The following is a 14,121-nucleotide window of genomic DNA, read 5'->3' on the forward strand; positions in this document are numbered from 1 at the left end:
CGGCCACTGCACTCCAGTCTGGGCGACAGAGTGAGACTCCAACTCAAAAAAAAAAATAAAAGAAAAAGAAAAACAAATGCCCACAGCCCCTCTAGATCTAACTTAGAGAGCCTGGAGCCTTTTTCCTTTTTATTTATTTTTGAGTTGGAGTCTCACTTTGTCGTCTAGGCTGGAGCGCTGTAGCATGCTCACGGTCACCGTGGCCTGGACATGCCTGGCTCAGGCGATCCTTCCGCCTCAACCTTCCAAGTTGCTGGGACTACAGGTGACTGCCACCACAGCCAGTGAATTTTTTGATTTATTGTAGAGATGAGATTTCACCAAATTGGCCAGGCTGGCCTCAAACCCTTGGGCTCAGGCAATCCTCTTGCCCCATACTCCCAAAGTGCTGGGATTTCAGGCGCGAGCCACTATGCCCTGCCTTGGAGCCTTTTTAAAAGCCTCCTGATGTACAATTTGGTTTTGCAAGCTTCACTGATCCAAATGGCAGCAGGAGGTTAAGGGCTATGAAGTTATCTAACCTACTTGGGCCAAGGAATTGAGATGAGTCTTTTGTGCCTCGATTGCTGAAGTAATGTCATTAATGACCTCAGCAAGGCATTAATGAAGGATAGGTTGAACACAACCTTTTCTAATTGACTCCAACAACAGTGGGAAAGGCTGCCCAGAGCTTATGCATGAGCAGCGATGGTAATGCCACCTGGCAATTCTCTCAAATAACCAGGATCTGCCTGGTTTTGAGCTCATGTCTTATACCGCAGAATGCAGTATGTTCAATAGGAGGGGGCTGTTTTGAACATCTGCAAGTCTCTTATCAATGTGTATGGGCATGTTACATTGGTAAGAGGAAGGCAGGTAAAGACCTGATTCTTACAAAAGAAATTATATCCCAAGGAGGTGCACAAAGTGTCAGGAGTGTAAAAGTCATTAATTACCATGGGGTAAACCAACTGGAAGTCCCTTCTGGAGGGCAGAGTGCTGGAGTAGAATTGGAAAGTTAGTGTCAGGTGAGAGCAAGTGCAGGAGAAGAGAAGGCACCACTACCGAGGCCACAATAGCCTCAATGGTGGAGTCCATGTCTCTTTTCCCATGTATTTCAGTTGCCCCCATGTAGGACAGGATCAGTTGACATTTACAAAAGTGTTGTGCTCCAGGGCATCAGAGTCCAATTGTGGCAATGTCTGGGGTCTAGTGTAATAAAGTTGAGGGTCTTGGGGTATCAGAAAGGTCCGTATTTAGAGAAATGTCCATTTGAAGTATTCAGAAGCACAGCAATCAGATGTTTATCTGCAAGGACAGGTGATGGATGAACTATTCAGCAGTTTGTCAAATTCAGGATGGTTGTTTTGAATATTTGGAAGCCTCTGCCTGGGTAGGTGTACCAGTAAATTTGGTCAACTAGAAGTCATACAGGCTACTCTGTGAGAGAGACAAGAGAGGTTAGATTCCTGCTCCTTCCCCCATACCCGGGCTCACAGATCCAAAGTGCTCACTTCCTATCAGGACTTTTCTTTGTTGGTTATGATGGAGGTGAGTCTATCCTGTACCATGAGCAATGGCACCTTTCATCCATCCCTAAGGTGGTGAATCCAAATTTTTTTGCCCTGGATCCTCTCGTGGCTCAATACAATTTTCTATTCTGTATATCAATATTCATCCCACGTGGCTACCTGGAGCAAAACAGAAGGGCCACCTTAAAGAAAATGTTGAATCTGGAATTGACGGTCATCATCTCCCAAGTTTCTGTGGGCAAAAAAATCCATGCCTTGAAACCAGGGGAGTAAATGAAGAAGGTACTGTCTTTCACCTCTTGCCTTTTTTTTTTTTTTGAGTTGGAGTCTCACTCTGTAACCTAGGCTGGAGTGCAGTGGCATGCTCACAGCTACTGCAGCCTCAACCTGCTGGGCTCAGGTGATCCTTCCGTCTTGGTCTTCCAAGTAGCTGGAACTACAGGCATGCACCACCATGCCTGCCGAGTTTGTTGATTAATTGTAGAGATGAGGTCTCACCAAGTTGCCCAGGCCGGTCTTAAACCGTGGGCTCGGGCAATCCTCTCACCTCGACCTCCCAGAGTGCTAGGATTATAGGCGTGAGCCACTGCGCCTGGCCAAGTCTGTCTTTTAATTGTTCATGAAAAGAATCATCCCTGCCGGGCACGGTGGCTCATGCCTGTAATCCCAGCCCTTTGGGAGGTGGAGGCAAAAGGACTGCCTGAGCCCAGGGGTTTGAGTTGGTCACGGCTCACCGCAGCCTCAGCCTCCTGGGCTCAGGAGATGCTTCCGCCTCAGCCTCCTGGGTAGCAGGGACTACAGGCACACGCCACCATGTCTGGCTCATTTTTTATAAAGATGAGGTTTTGCTATGTTGCCCACACTAGTCTTGAACTCCTGGGCTCAAGTGACTCTCCTGCCTCAGCCTCCCAAAGTGCTGGGATTACAAGCCTGAGCCACCATGCTTGGCCCATTGCCGTCTTTATATGTTGGTTTTGAAAAGTCTGATTTCAGCCTAATTCTGTGGCCTTTGTAAGTTATCTGATGTGTGTGTGTGTATAGACCTTAAGGGTTATTTCTTTATATTTTATTTTATTTTTTTGAGTAGGAGTCTCATTCTGTCATCCAGGCTGGAGGGCAGTGGCACGCTCCCAGCCACTGCAGCCTCAACCTCCTGGGCTCAGGCGATCCTTCCACCTCAGCCTTCCAAGTAGCTGGAACTATAGGTATATGCCACCACACCTGGCTAACTTTTTGATTTATTGTAGAGATGAGGTCTCATCAAGTTGCCCAGGCTGGTCTTGAATTTGTGGGCTCAGGCAGTCCTCTCACTTCAGCCTCGCAAAGTGCTGGAATTATAGGCATGAACCACTGTGCCCAGCTACTTCTTTATATTTAAAAAGTTATCTTAACTAAAGTATGTCTCAAAGTTGATGTCCTATATTTCATTTTCTAGTTGATCCATATGCTCTTTCAATATGTAGAATCAGATGGTTTTGTTTTTACAAAGTTTTCTTAGAGCCAGGTATGGTGGCTCACACCTATAATCCCAGCACTTTGGGAGGCAGAGGCAAGAGGACTGCCTGAGCTCAGGGGTTCAAGACCAGCCTGAGTAGCATGGCGAGACCTTGTCTCTACAATAAATCAAGAAATTAGCCAGCATTGGTGGCACATGACTGTGGTTCTAGCTACTTGGTAGGCTGAGGTGGACCAGTAGGTTGAGCTGTGGCAGCAGTAAGTGTGCCACTGCACTCCAGCCTGGGTGACAGAGACTCCAACTCAAAAAAAACAAAAAACAAAAAACAAAAAAACCCAAAACCCCACAGTTTTCTTAGAAATTGACAATAAGTAGTATATACTTTATTGCTCCTTCAGTGATTACACTAATGTTATTTTTTCTGTCCATTTATTTTTACTATTTTCTTACCTTTTAACTTTGTCTGATTTTCATTCCCTTAGTTGTCTTTCTATCCCCTTTCAATCTCTTTTTTAAACTTTATTTTATTATAAAGGTGTGGGATACAAGTCAGGATTAGGTACATGAGTAGTCTATGAGCAGGTGAAATTTGGGCCTCCAACTGGTCCACACTTCCCCTGGTTTAGGATCAGGTACCCGTAGTGATGTTACATGCCCCCTCACAACATCTGTTAACAGTAATTTTCGTCCAGATTTATTCTCAACTGGGCACTTTTGATTTATTCTTCTTTTCTGAATAATTTCGGCAGTTTCTTCCACTTCTTTCTTGAATTCCATCAACTCTCTTTTTATCTCTTCCTGCTTTTTGTCCATTTCAGTTCTTAGTTTTTTGTTTTTGTTTTTTTTGAGTTGGAGTCTCACTCTGTCGCCCAGACTGGAGTGCAGTGGCACGCTCATGGTCACTGCAGCCTCGACTTGCTGGGTTTAGGTGATCATTCTGCCTCAGCCTTCCAAGTAGCTGGAACTACAGGTGCATGCCACCACGCCTGGCTAATTTTTGTGGTTTATTGTAGAGATGAGGTCTCACCAAGTTGTCCATGCTGTTCTCAAACCCCCAGGCTCAGGCAATCCTCTTGCCTCGGCTTCTCAAAGTGCTGGGATTACAGGCTGAGCCACCGCATGGCCCAGAATGGTAATTCTTAATCTGAGGTAATTTGACCTCATATGTGGGCTTCCTTAAAACCACAAATCCATTGAAATTAAGCCCAGGATTGTTTTTTGGGTATGTATTTTTCTGGGGAGAAAGTTTATAAATTTATAAGACTATAGACTGGGCTCGGTGGCTCAGCCTGTAATCCCAGCACTTTGGGAGGCTGAGGTGACAGGACTGCTTGAGCCCGTGGGTTCGAGACCCACCCAGGCAACTTGGCAAGACCTCGTCTCTACAATAAATCAAAAATTAGCCAGCCATGGTAGCACAGGTCTGTAGTTCCAGCTACTTGGAAGGCTGAGACGGAAGGACTGCCAGAACCCAGCAGGTCGAGGCTGTGGTGGCTGGGAGCGGCCACTGCACTCCAGCCTGGGTGACAGAGTGAGACTCCAACTCAAAAAAAAAAAAAAAAAAAAGACTATCAAAGGCATTAAAAAAACGCCAAAAAGTTTTGACATTCATACCGGTCTAGAGTTGCAGAGTTTTCCTGAGGATCTTATACAGAATTAGTTTCCAGCAATATGTAAATAGATAAATTAATTATATCCACTTCAGAAAATATTATGTAGATAATAATAATGCCAGTTTTAAAAATGTTTAAGATATAGTGTAGAACAGTATTTACAGAATGTCCAAGGAACATTTTAATATAGTCTTTCCCTGCTACACATATCAGTGCATTTATTGTTAAATCATCCCTTAGTATCTTCTATTTTCTGTAGACATTGCAAATGAACTTTATTCCATTGGGTATTCTGATGCCTCTATATTCTGTATATACTGTGTGTGCATGTATGTGTATGAAGGTGGGGAGAGATATTGGACTATACATATCGGAATTTATGTGTGTGTGTATATGTTATACATTTTAGTGTTTTCCCAGCAGTCTTCCTGCTTTTCTATTGTTTACATTGTTTTAGTTTGGAATAGGATGCAAATACATAGATGAGTGTCTCCAAATGGAAAGTCCAAGAATAGTTACACACAGAATGTAGAATATGATAAACATGGCATTTCCAAGCAGTAGAGGGAATACATATTTTCTTATAGTTTCGTATAGTATTTTTTTATGTAGCCAAAACATAATAACCTGATTTATGCTTCCAGTCATGATGGACGAGCCTTGTCTTCCAACCATAAATAGCATAAAACACTAGAAAGACATATGGAAAAACTTTTCATATAATGCACAACAGATAGTGCAGTACTGATTGCTGAGATAAGAGAAGGGAAGAGCAGTGACCCTTATGATCACCAGGATTTCTTCCTGGAGGTCACACAGTAGAGGGAGAGAGAACCAAAATAGAACATGGTGATCTCACAGATACACTTTAGAGTTTGGGGAGGCTGAGATGGTTGGAATTTGCATGGAAGTGGACTATAAAGGAGGAAAAGAGCTAGGGTCATCCTATTTAGTTACTATAATTATACAATGAAGGATCTGGATCGCAAAGCTTCAGGAATACCACAGTAGAGCTGCCCATTTTCCACTATGCAAACTCAAATCAATTCCTACAGTGTCAGTAACTATCAAGGCTAAGATTCGCATGTTGAATGTTGGACCACAGACTCAGGGTATTTAATTGTAAGAGCTTACAGCCACCTAAATATTTTTAACCAGATTCATCAATAATGCCTTTTATCTACAATTAATATGGATTAATATATTTTAAATACCAGCATATAAGCAATATTTTATGGTAATTATTTAACCTTTTTCTACTCATAGAAGTGGTAATTATTAGATATTGAGTGCCCATACTATGCCAGACCTCATTCTACTACTTGGTCTAAAAGTTACTAGTTGTGTCACCTTTTACAAGTTACTATTTATTGCTCAGACTAAGAGCTGAGACATCAATTAGTGTAATTTTCTTTTTGCAGAAGCAGAAACAAAAACACATTCAGAGATATGCCAAGTGAAAACTGAAAAAATACGTACCAAATTATTAATACTGATGATCCATGATTGTTGGGAATATGAGAAATTTTGACTTTCTACTTGATTAGTTCCATAAGTTATTGACTTTTTTCTACATTGTATTAATTCAGTCATCAGAAATGTAAAAAAATATTCATCTAAAAGGTTTATTTTAAGCAGAGTTGGAGGGAGGGTTTTGAATCTATGAAATGAGAGGGAAGCCGGGCTCGGTGGCTCAGCCTGTAATCGCGCGCCTTTGGGAGCTGAGGTGAGTGAATTGCCTGAGCCCACGGGTTCGACACCCGCCTGGGCAACTTGGCGAGACCTCATCTCTACAATAAATCAAAAAAAAATTAGCCGGGCGTGGTAGCGCACGCCTGTAGTTCCAGCTACTCGGAAGGCTGAGGCGGAAGGATCGCTGGAGCCCAGCAGGTCGAGGTTGTGGTGGCCGGGAGTGGCCATTGCACTCCAGTCTGGGCGACAGAGTGAGACTCCAACTCAAAAAAAAAAAAAAAAAAAAAGGATCTTTCTGCTTCCATTTTCAGTTGATGTCACAAACAGAAAACCAAGGGTAAATTCTAAGTATTCTACACTTTAAATTAAAGTCACGTAAAGCAGCTGACTAGAAACCAGTTCCCTTAGTATTAATTTAATGTATACCTCAAAAGTTTTGAAGAGGTAAGAAAAGCTGATTGAGTGGAATCTCTCTTTGAGTGAATGAATTTTAGAGAGTCATTTCCAGTGGGGAAGGGAAATGGGTGATTTCTCCTTTTTGGAAACCAAACAACCTACCAACTCAAACCTGATGTGACCAGGAACCAAAATGGAGTGTAGTGAGAACATTCTTCATAAAATTTTACTCGTGTTCCCAGAATTATGGGAGCAAAGAGACCTCAGGTAAAAGATGCTTTACTTTCACTTGAGCTCTGGTTAGAGACCCCATGGATGGACTGTGCCCGAGTTTGTCTTGGATTCTGTCCAAGAAGATTGTTTGGAAGAGCACTATAATATACCAGAGTAGGCAGACCATCCCATGTCCAAAGGTGGGGGGGCTGAATAGACTGCTGGAAAACAGACTGTGCTTAGGACAAGGGAAGTCTAGTTAGAGTTTCCCAGCAGGGGATTCTCTGAGAGATCCATAAAGGTGTCATACAAGAAAAACGGTCAGCTTTGTAGTTTGGCAATGGAGGCCACTTGAGACATTTGGGCCTTTTTTTTTCTAAGTCAATATATATATAAAAGCACAAAATAGAGTTCTACTTTTGGTACTGCCAAGTGAGCTCCTACCAGACCAACTCTACCACAGTTAACAACTATAAACTCTAGGAAAGAAAAAAAAAAAACTTGAAAGCACTGAAGAGAGAAAAAGAGCAGGCTAATATAAGACTAGAGTCAAAACTTGGAACGTTATGGAACCATGTGATTTTTGTTTCTATGGATTTTTTTTTTTTGAGTTGGAGTTTCACTGTCGCCCAGGCTTAAGTGCAGTGGCATGCTCACAGCTGCCCCAGCGTCGACTTGCTGGGCTCTGGTGACCCTTCCACCTCAGCCTTCTAAGTAGCTCACTGGCTCAGGCAATCCACTTGCCTCGACCTCCCCAAGTACCGGGATTGCGGGCTAAGTCAGTTTCTGTGGCTTTCACCTGAGGACAGGCTGAAAGTGGTGCCACATAGGGAAGATAAAATGCTGACAGAAACTGTTGATCTAGAAGACAGAGTTCGGGACAATCTCAACTACTGAAAAGGAAAGGGAGGTGGATATCCTGGAAAGAAGATAGTCAGAAATGGAGAGCCCCAAATTCTGTGTATAACTATGTCCCAAATGTTGTCCTGACCCCTGACTATAATTCTAAAAGCAGACCTGACTATAATTCTGCAAGCAGACCAGCTAAAGACAAAAGAACTAAACTGAGATATGAGCTACTCACCTCCAAGAGACAATAGTTAAGTTGTGCCAAATTAAATGCTTATTATAACAAAAATTAGGATTGCCTGAGCCCATGGGTTCGAGACCCACCCGGGCAACTTGGCGAGACCTCGTCTCTAAAATAAATAAAAAATTAGCCGGGCATGGTAGCACACGCCTGTAGTTCTGGCTACTTGGAAGGCTGAGGCAGAAGGATCGCTGGAGCCCAGCAGGTTGAGGCTGCGGTGGCCAGGAGTGTGCCCTCCAGCCTAGGTGACAGAATGAGATTCCAACTCAAAAAAATAAATCAACAAATAAAACAAAAATTATACTATATAATACTTTTTAGAGAAATATGACAATCACAATGTCCAAGATACAATCCCAAATAACTGGAAATAAACTATAGGGACATATAACCCATTTTCAGTTAAAAAGAGACAAACCTCAAGATAACCCAGATATTAGAATTGGTACATAAAGATTTTAAGGCACCTATTATACCTATGCTCATGGAAATAAGGGAAAATATGTTTGCTGCAAATGAAAAGATAAATGCCAGCAGAAAAATAGAAATTATGAAAACTGGCCAGCCATTGTGGCTCACACTGTAATCCCAGCACTTTGGGAGGCAGAGGTGAGAGGATTGCTTGAGCCCAAGAGTTTGAGACCAGCCTCAGCAACACAGCAAGACCTCATCACTATAAAAAATTAAAAAAAAAAATTATCCAGGTATGGTGGCATGCACCTGTAGCCCTCATTATTTGGGAGGCTCAGGCATAAGGATTGCCTGAGCCCAGGAGGTGAGCTGTGATCCACACTGGGTGACAGAGTGAGATCCTGACTCAACAAAAAGAAACAATGAAAACTCACCAAGTAGAAGTTCTAGAATTAAAAAATACAATATCTAATATTAGAATTCAATGGATGAATTTAGCAGCAAGACAGACATTACATTGAAGAGAGTAATAACCATGAAAATTCATCAGTAGAAATTATCCAGTCTGGAGCTCAGAATGAAACATGGTTGGAAAAAAATGAACAGAGCTTTAGGAATGATATACAGATATCTAAAATTAGAGTCCCTGACAGAGAGGAGAACAATAGATGGGGGCAGAAAAATGATTTGAAGAAACAGTAGCTAAAAGCTTCCTACCTTTGGTGAAAGATGAAAATGTACTGATTCAAGAAGCACAGCAAGATAAATAGGAAGAAACCCATGCCTGGGCACATTACAGTGAAACTGCTGAAAACCAAATACCTAGAGAAACCCTTGAGGGCAGGCAGAGAAAAATGACATACAAAGAAACAGAATTTCAAATGCTTGCTGACTTCCTAGTAGAAAATAAGGAGATCAGAACACAGCAGTCCAGTTAATCTTTTTGCAGAGGCCATGATTATTTACCCCATCTAACACCATACAAAAATTTTAATTAAGAGTTTGATTGTAACACCTAAACATAAAAGCTAAAATCAAAACGTGATTAGAGAAAAAAATAGGAGAATATCTTTGTGATCTAGGGGTAGGCAAATGTAAAAACTATTACAAATTGATAAATTGGCTGGGCTCGGTGGCTCAGCCTGTAACCCCAGCACTTTAGGAGGCAGAGGCAAGTGGACCGCCTAAGCCTGTGGGTTCAAGACCAGCCCGGGCAACTTGGTGAGACCTCATCTCTACAATAAAAAAAAGAATAAGCCGGGTGTGGTAGCACATGCCTGTAGTTCTGGCTGCATGGAAGGCTGAGGTGGAAGGATTGCCGGAGCCCAGCAGGTCAACACTGGGGTGGCCGTGAGTGTGCCACTGCACTCCAGCCTGGGCGACAGAGTGAGACTCCAGCTCAAAAAAAAAAAATTGATAAATTAAGAGTGTATCAGCCAGGCTCAGTGGCTCAGCCTGTAATCCTGCGCCTTTGGGAGGCTGAGGTGAGTGAATTGCCTGAGCCCGCGGGTTCGAGACCTGCCTGGGCAGCGAGACCTCATCTCTACAATAAATCAAAAAATCAGCCGGGCATGGTAGCGTGCACCTGTAATTCCGGCTACTCGGAAGGCTGAGGCGGAAGGATCGCCGGAGCCCAGCAGGTCGAGGCTGCGGTGGCCGGGAGCGGCCACTGCACTCCAGTCTGGGCGACGGAGTGAGACTCCGACTCAAAAAAAAAGAAAAGAAAAATAAGTGAAAACTGTTTTTCAGTGAGTTAACAGAGTTAATTCACACGTGATCCCTTTACTTCTTGTCTAGAACCAGTTTAGATCTATTTTGAAAGAAATTTATCATAGAAAAAGGAACATGAACTTCAATATCTTTGTGTCCTGGCCACCTCCCTGAGGGGAGACCAGTTAAGTCATGTTGTAAGCCTGAAAGGATGTTCCAGAATGTGTGGTGGAGAAGGATGCGGGGAGAGGCGGTGCACTTGGTTTGACTTTGCTGCAGCTGGCAGGGCTGCTGCCAAGGGCTGATTAGGTAATGGGGAAAGGGGAGAGGAGGCACGAGGCTGCACTTGGTTGCCATGGCCATCAGTGCCGGCCCCTCCTCTGAAGGCAAGGGTGGGTATAGAGACAGAGGAAGGTGAAAACGAAGAGCAGGAGGGGAAACATGATGAAAGGGTGGTAAAGGCAGGTTCTGAGACAGAATAAGTTAAATTAGCTGGTGTGAGTTGTTGGAGGGAACTAGGAAGGAGGTAAGTAATTAAAAGAAGAATTAAGAAGAGTATGCCACCGGGACCGGGCGCAGTGGCTCAAGCCTGTAATCTCAGCACTTTGGGAAACTGAGGTAAGAGGATTGCCTGAGCTCAGGAGTTTGAGACCAGCCTGGGCAACTTGGTGAGACCTTGTCTCTACAATAAATAAAGAAATTAGCCGGTTGTGGTAGCTCGTGTCTATAACTACTTGGAAGGCTGAGGCGGATCACCTAAGCCCAGTAGGTCAAGGCAGTGGTGGCCATGTGTGTGCCATTGCACTCAACTCTGGCTCAAAAAAAAAAAAAAATGCCACAAGAAGAATAAGAGATCTAGGTTGCACCATTTTGAAGACCTCATGATCATTTGCCCTTGTGGCAGCTATAGAGGTCAAGTTGAAGAAGAGTATCAGAGGCAAGGGACATGGCTTGGGCTCATCTGGTTGCCTAGCCAGTATTAAGGAGACGCTTAGGGAAGATACTCCTCTCTACAGAGAGGTCCTGAGACTTTCTAGAATGCGTTTCAACGGAGGGAGGGCCCTTAGCCATTGTGTGAAACCCATTGTGAGGGTTTCCCATGAGGAATCCTAAAGATAGAGGGATTGGTCTTAGAGTGATCACTGAAAGACTTGAAAAAAACAACCATCCACGTCCACAGCCGGTGTCCCGGGCAGAGGATCAGTGGAATTTGTGTGAGGATGTGAGAATCAAGTGAGAAAGGGTGTCCCGTTAGCTCCTCCTCCCACCGAAGCAGGCCTTCCTGCCAGCAGTAAGGCTGCTCCTATGCCTGTTAGGAGACTTGGTGCAGAGATTTCTCAGAGAGCTGGAGCCCCAGCTACCAAACTGAGACAGTGTCCTCTCGGGTCACGCTCAAAGACCCCCTAGCAAGGAGGAGGGTAGCTCATGGAGAGAGGGCTTGGTCTCGAGAGCGGTTCCGAGGAGGCCAGCAAAAGAGACACAGGCAGTGGCGAGGGTGCTTCTACACGAGCAATAGCTGGTTGAAGAGTAGCCTCCTTGGGCTCACCTTCAGACCTTCTAGCAGGGAATAGGGTCATGGACTCAACAGAGATGTTTTGTGCCAGAAAGGCTAAAGCGACAGGGAGAGGTCCATCCGATGTAGATCGTTACAGGTGATAAGAGTTAGAGTGAGTAGTAGAGAAAAGGGTCCAAGCACCTTGTCTCTTTCCATAGGTAGAGACTTGAGTTCGAAAAGAGAAGAGTGAGAGAGTGAGAGTGCGGCATATCTGAGTGGGACCTCCGCAATGTTAGGTTAAAATCCCCGTAGGACCTCCAAAATGTTAGGCCAGACCCACTGGGAAGGGGGAGTGTGTGATCCAGTGCTGTGCATAAGATGCAAAGAATTGGCCAGGCGAGGTAGCTCAGCCTGTAATCCCAGCATAAGCCACTGCGCCTGGCTCCTTTCATTTAACATATACAATTTGACTATTTTGACATACGTATACATATGAACCATCACTACAATCAAGACAATAAGTATATCTACCACCTCTAAAAGTTTTCTCATACCCCTTTTTAATTCTTCTCTGCTCTGCCTCTAATCTCCAGGAAACTAAGGATCATTAAATCAAACTTTTCTTTTTTCTTTGAGTTGGAGTCTCACTCTGTAGCCCGGACTGGAGTGAAGTGGCCGCTCCCGGCCACCGCAGCCTCGACCTGCTGGGCTCCGGCGATCCTTCCGCCTCAGCCTTCCAAGTAGTTAGAACTACAGGCGTGCACTACCATGCCCGGCTAATTTTTTGATATATTGTAGGGACGAGGTCTCACCAAGGTGCCCAGGCTGGTCTCAAACCCCAGGGCTCAGGCAATTCTCTTGCCTTGGCCTCCCAAAGTGCTGGGATTACAGGCTTGAGCCACTGCACCTGGCCACTCTTTTACATTTTAGTTATTCTAATATCCGTAAAGCAGTATTTCTTTGTGGTTTCAATTTGCATTTCCCTAACAACTGATGATGGTGTTGAGCTTTTTCATGTGCTTATTATCCGTTCGTACGTCTTCTTTGGTGAAATCTAATAAATTTTTTTTTTTTTTTGGCCGTAACAAAACATGATTTAGTAAAAACAGCAGAGTGGGGATGAGGAAGGTTTACAACACAGCTGGGACCTGACTAGGCAACAGGATGGCGGGGTCAGAGGTCAGAAAGGTGGGGGTGGGCAGTTCTTTGGTAATTTATCACCTGCCCTTCCAGGGATGAGGAGAGGCTCAAGGGCTCCTGGGGTTCCAGAGGCCTGACCAGCAAGGGACTGGCTGTCCCTGAAAGTCCAGGAAAGCCAAGTTCCCAGCAGCAGCAGCAGGAACTCTTGGGGACAGTCCGTCTTGTCACAGAGGCCAGCACAGGAGGCAGCCTTCACACTAGTTCAACAGCTCCAGGTTGGTTCCCAAGACAGGGATATTCAGGGTGGAGAAAGAGCCAGACACTTGAAGCATCACCTCTTTGGCTCCATCATCCAAAGGTAAGAAATGGCAACAGCAGAGCGCAGGTAGGAGTCTGGAGTCATGTTATCGATTCCTAATCAAATGGATTTAAAAATATCCCTCCTCTAAAGAAAACTAGCAAAAACAAAAGATAAAAACCGACCCCAAAGGTTAAGGCACTGCCATCTCTTGACGGTTTCAGTGCTGATGGGGCCCCCATTCTCCTACTCTCCTTAGAAGTAATTTTTGGTGGAGTATTCAGAAGGCCCCCAAGAGGTGGCAGGAACAGTTGCCTCCAAGTAGCTGACCATGTAATGGCCGGGCCCCAGGGACCTCGAGGGACAGATGTAGCACTGCAGCCCCCCATGCAACAAAAGGCCCAAGGCTGCCCAGGCCAGGTACAGGGAGGCCCCTAGCTCTTGCTTTTGAACCTCAGCCATCAGAGGGTTGTAGAAGTCCTGGATGATGGTGTGCACCGTCCAGCAGGTGAGGATCAGGGTCAGGACCCCCCAAATGACAAAGATGATCCCAGAGGTGAGCACCAGGTGGGTCCTGGAGGCCTTGTCCTTCACACAGGTGGTACACTTGACCAGCAAGCCGAGCAGGGCCACGAGGACCGTGATGCTGTAGAAGGTCCTGCAGCAGCGCCAGCAACGAGTTGTACACTTTGCACTGCCTCTGGCTGGCGCTCTGCACCACGCAGGACATCCACTGCCCCTCCCACACCACCTGGGCTACCACGATGCTGTTGCTGATGAAGGCGGTCACCTTCCACATGGGCAGGGCACAGAACACCGGGCATTCACTCAGTCCAGCAGTCAGGACGATTCCCAGGATCTGCAGACGGGCAGAGGCCATGGTGAGGCTGAAGGAGATGCACAGGAAAGGTGATGCAGGAAATTCCTACGCTGAGTGTCAAGCTTTTCACTTTTTAAAAGGTCACTGGAAGCCTTTTGTTTTCTTACTGAACTTGAGAATTTTAAAAATATTCTGGCCGGGCTCGGTGACTCAGCTTGTAATCTTGTGCCTTTGGGAGGCTGAGGTGAGTGGATTGCCTGAGCCTGCGGGTTCGAG

General features: G+C 44.9%; 1 protein-coding gene and 1 pseudogene across 2 annotated transcripts in view; both read right to left on the reverse strand.

Annotated features, from left to right (window-relative positions):
• ZNF567 (zinc finger protein 567) overlaps window positions 1-14,121 on the reverse strand; it is a 70,194-nt gene that overhangs the window by 3,328 nt on the left and 52,745 nt on the right. The window lies entirely within an intron of this gene.
• LOC103276243 lies at window positions 12,705-13,905 on the reverse strand (annotated as a pseudogene).

Source organism: Carlito syrichta, unplaced genomic scaffold (genome assembly GCF_000164805.1).
Source record: "Carlito syrichta isolate Samal-C Ts95f unplaced genomic scaffold, Tarsius_syrichta-2.0.1 Scaffold315987, whole genome shotgun sequence".
NCBI classification, from domain to species: domain Eukaryota; kingdom Metazoa; phylum Chordata; class Mammalia; order Primates; family Tarsiidae; genus Carlito; species Carlito syrichta.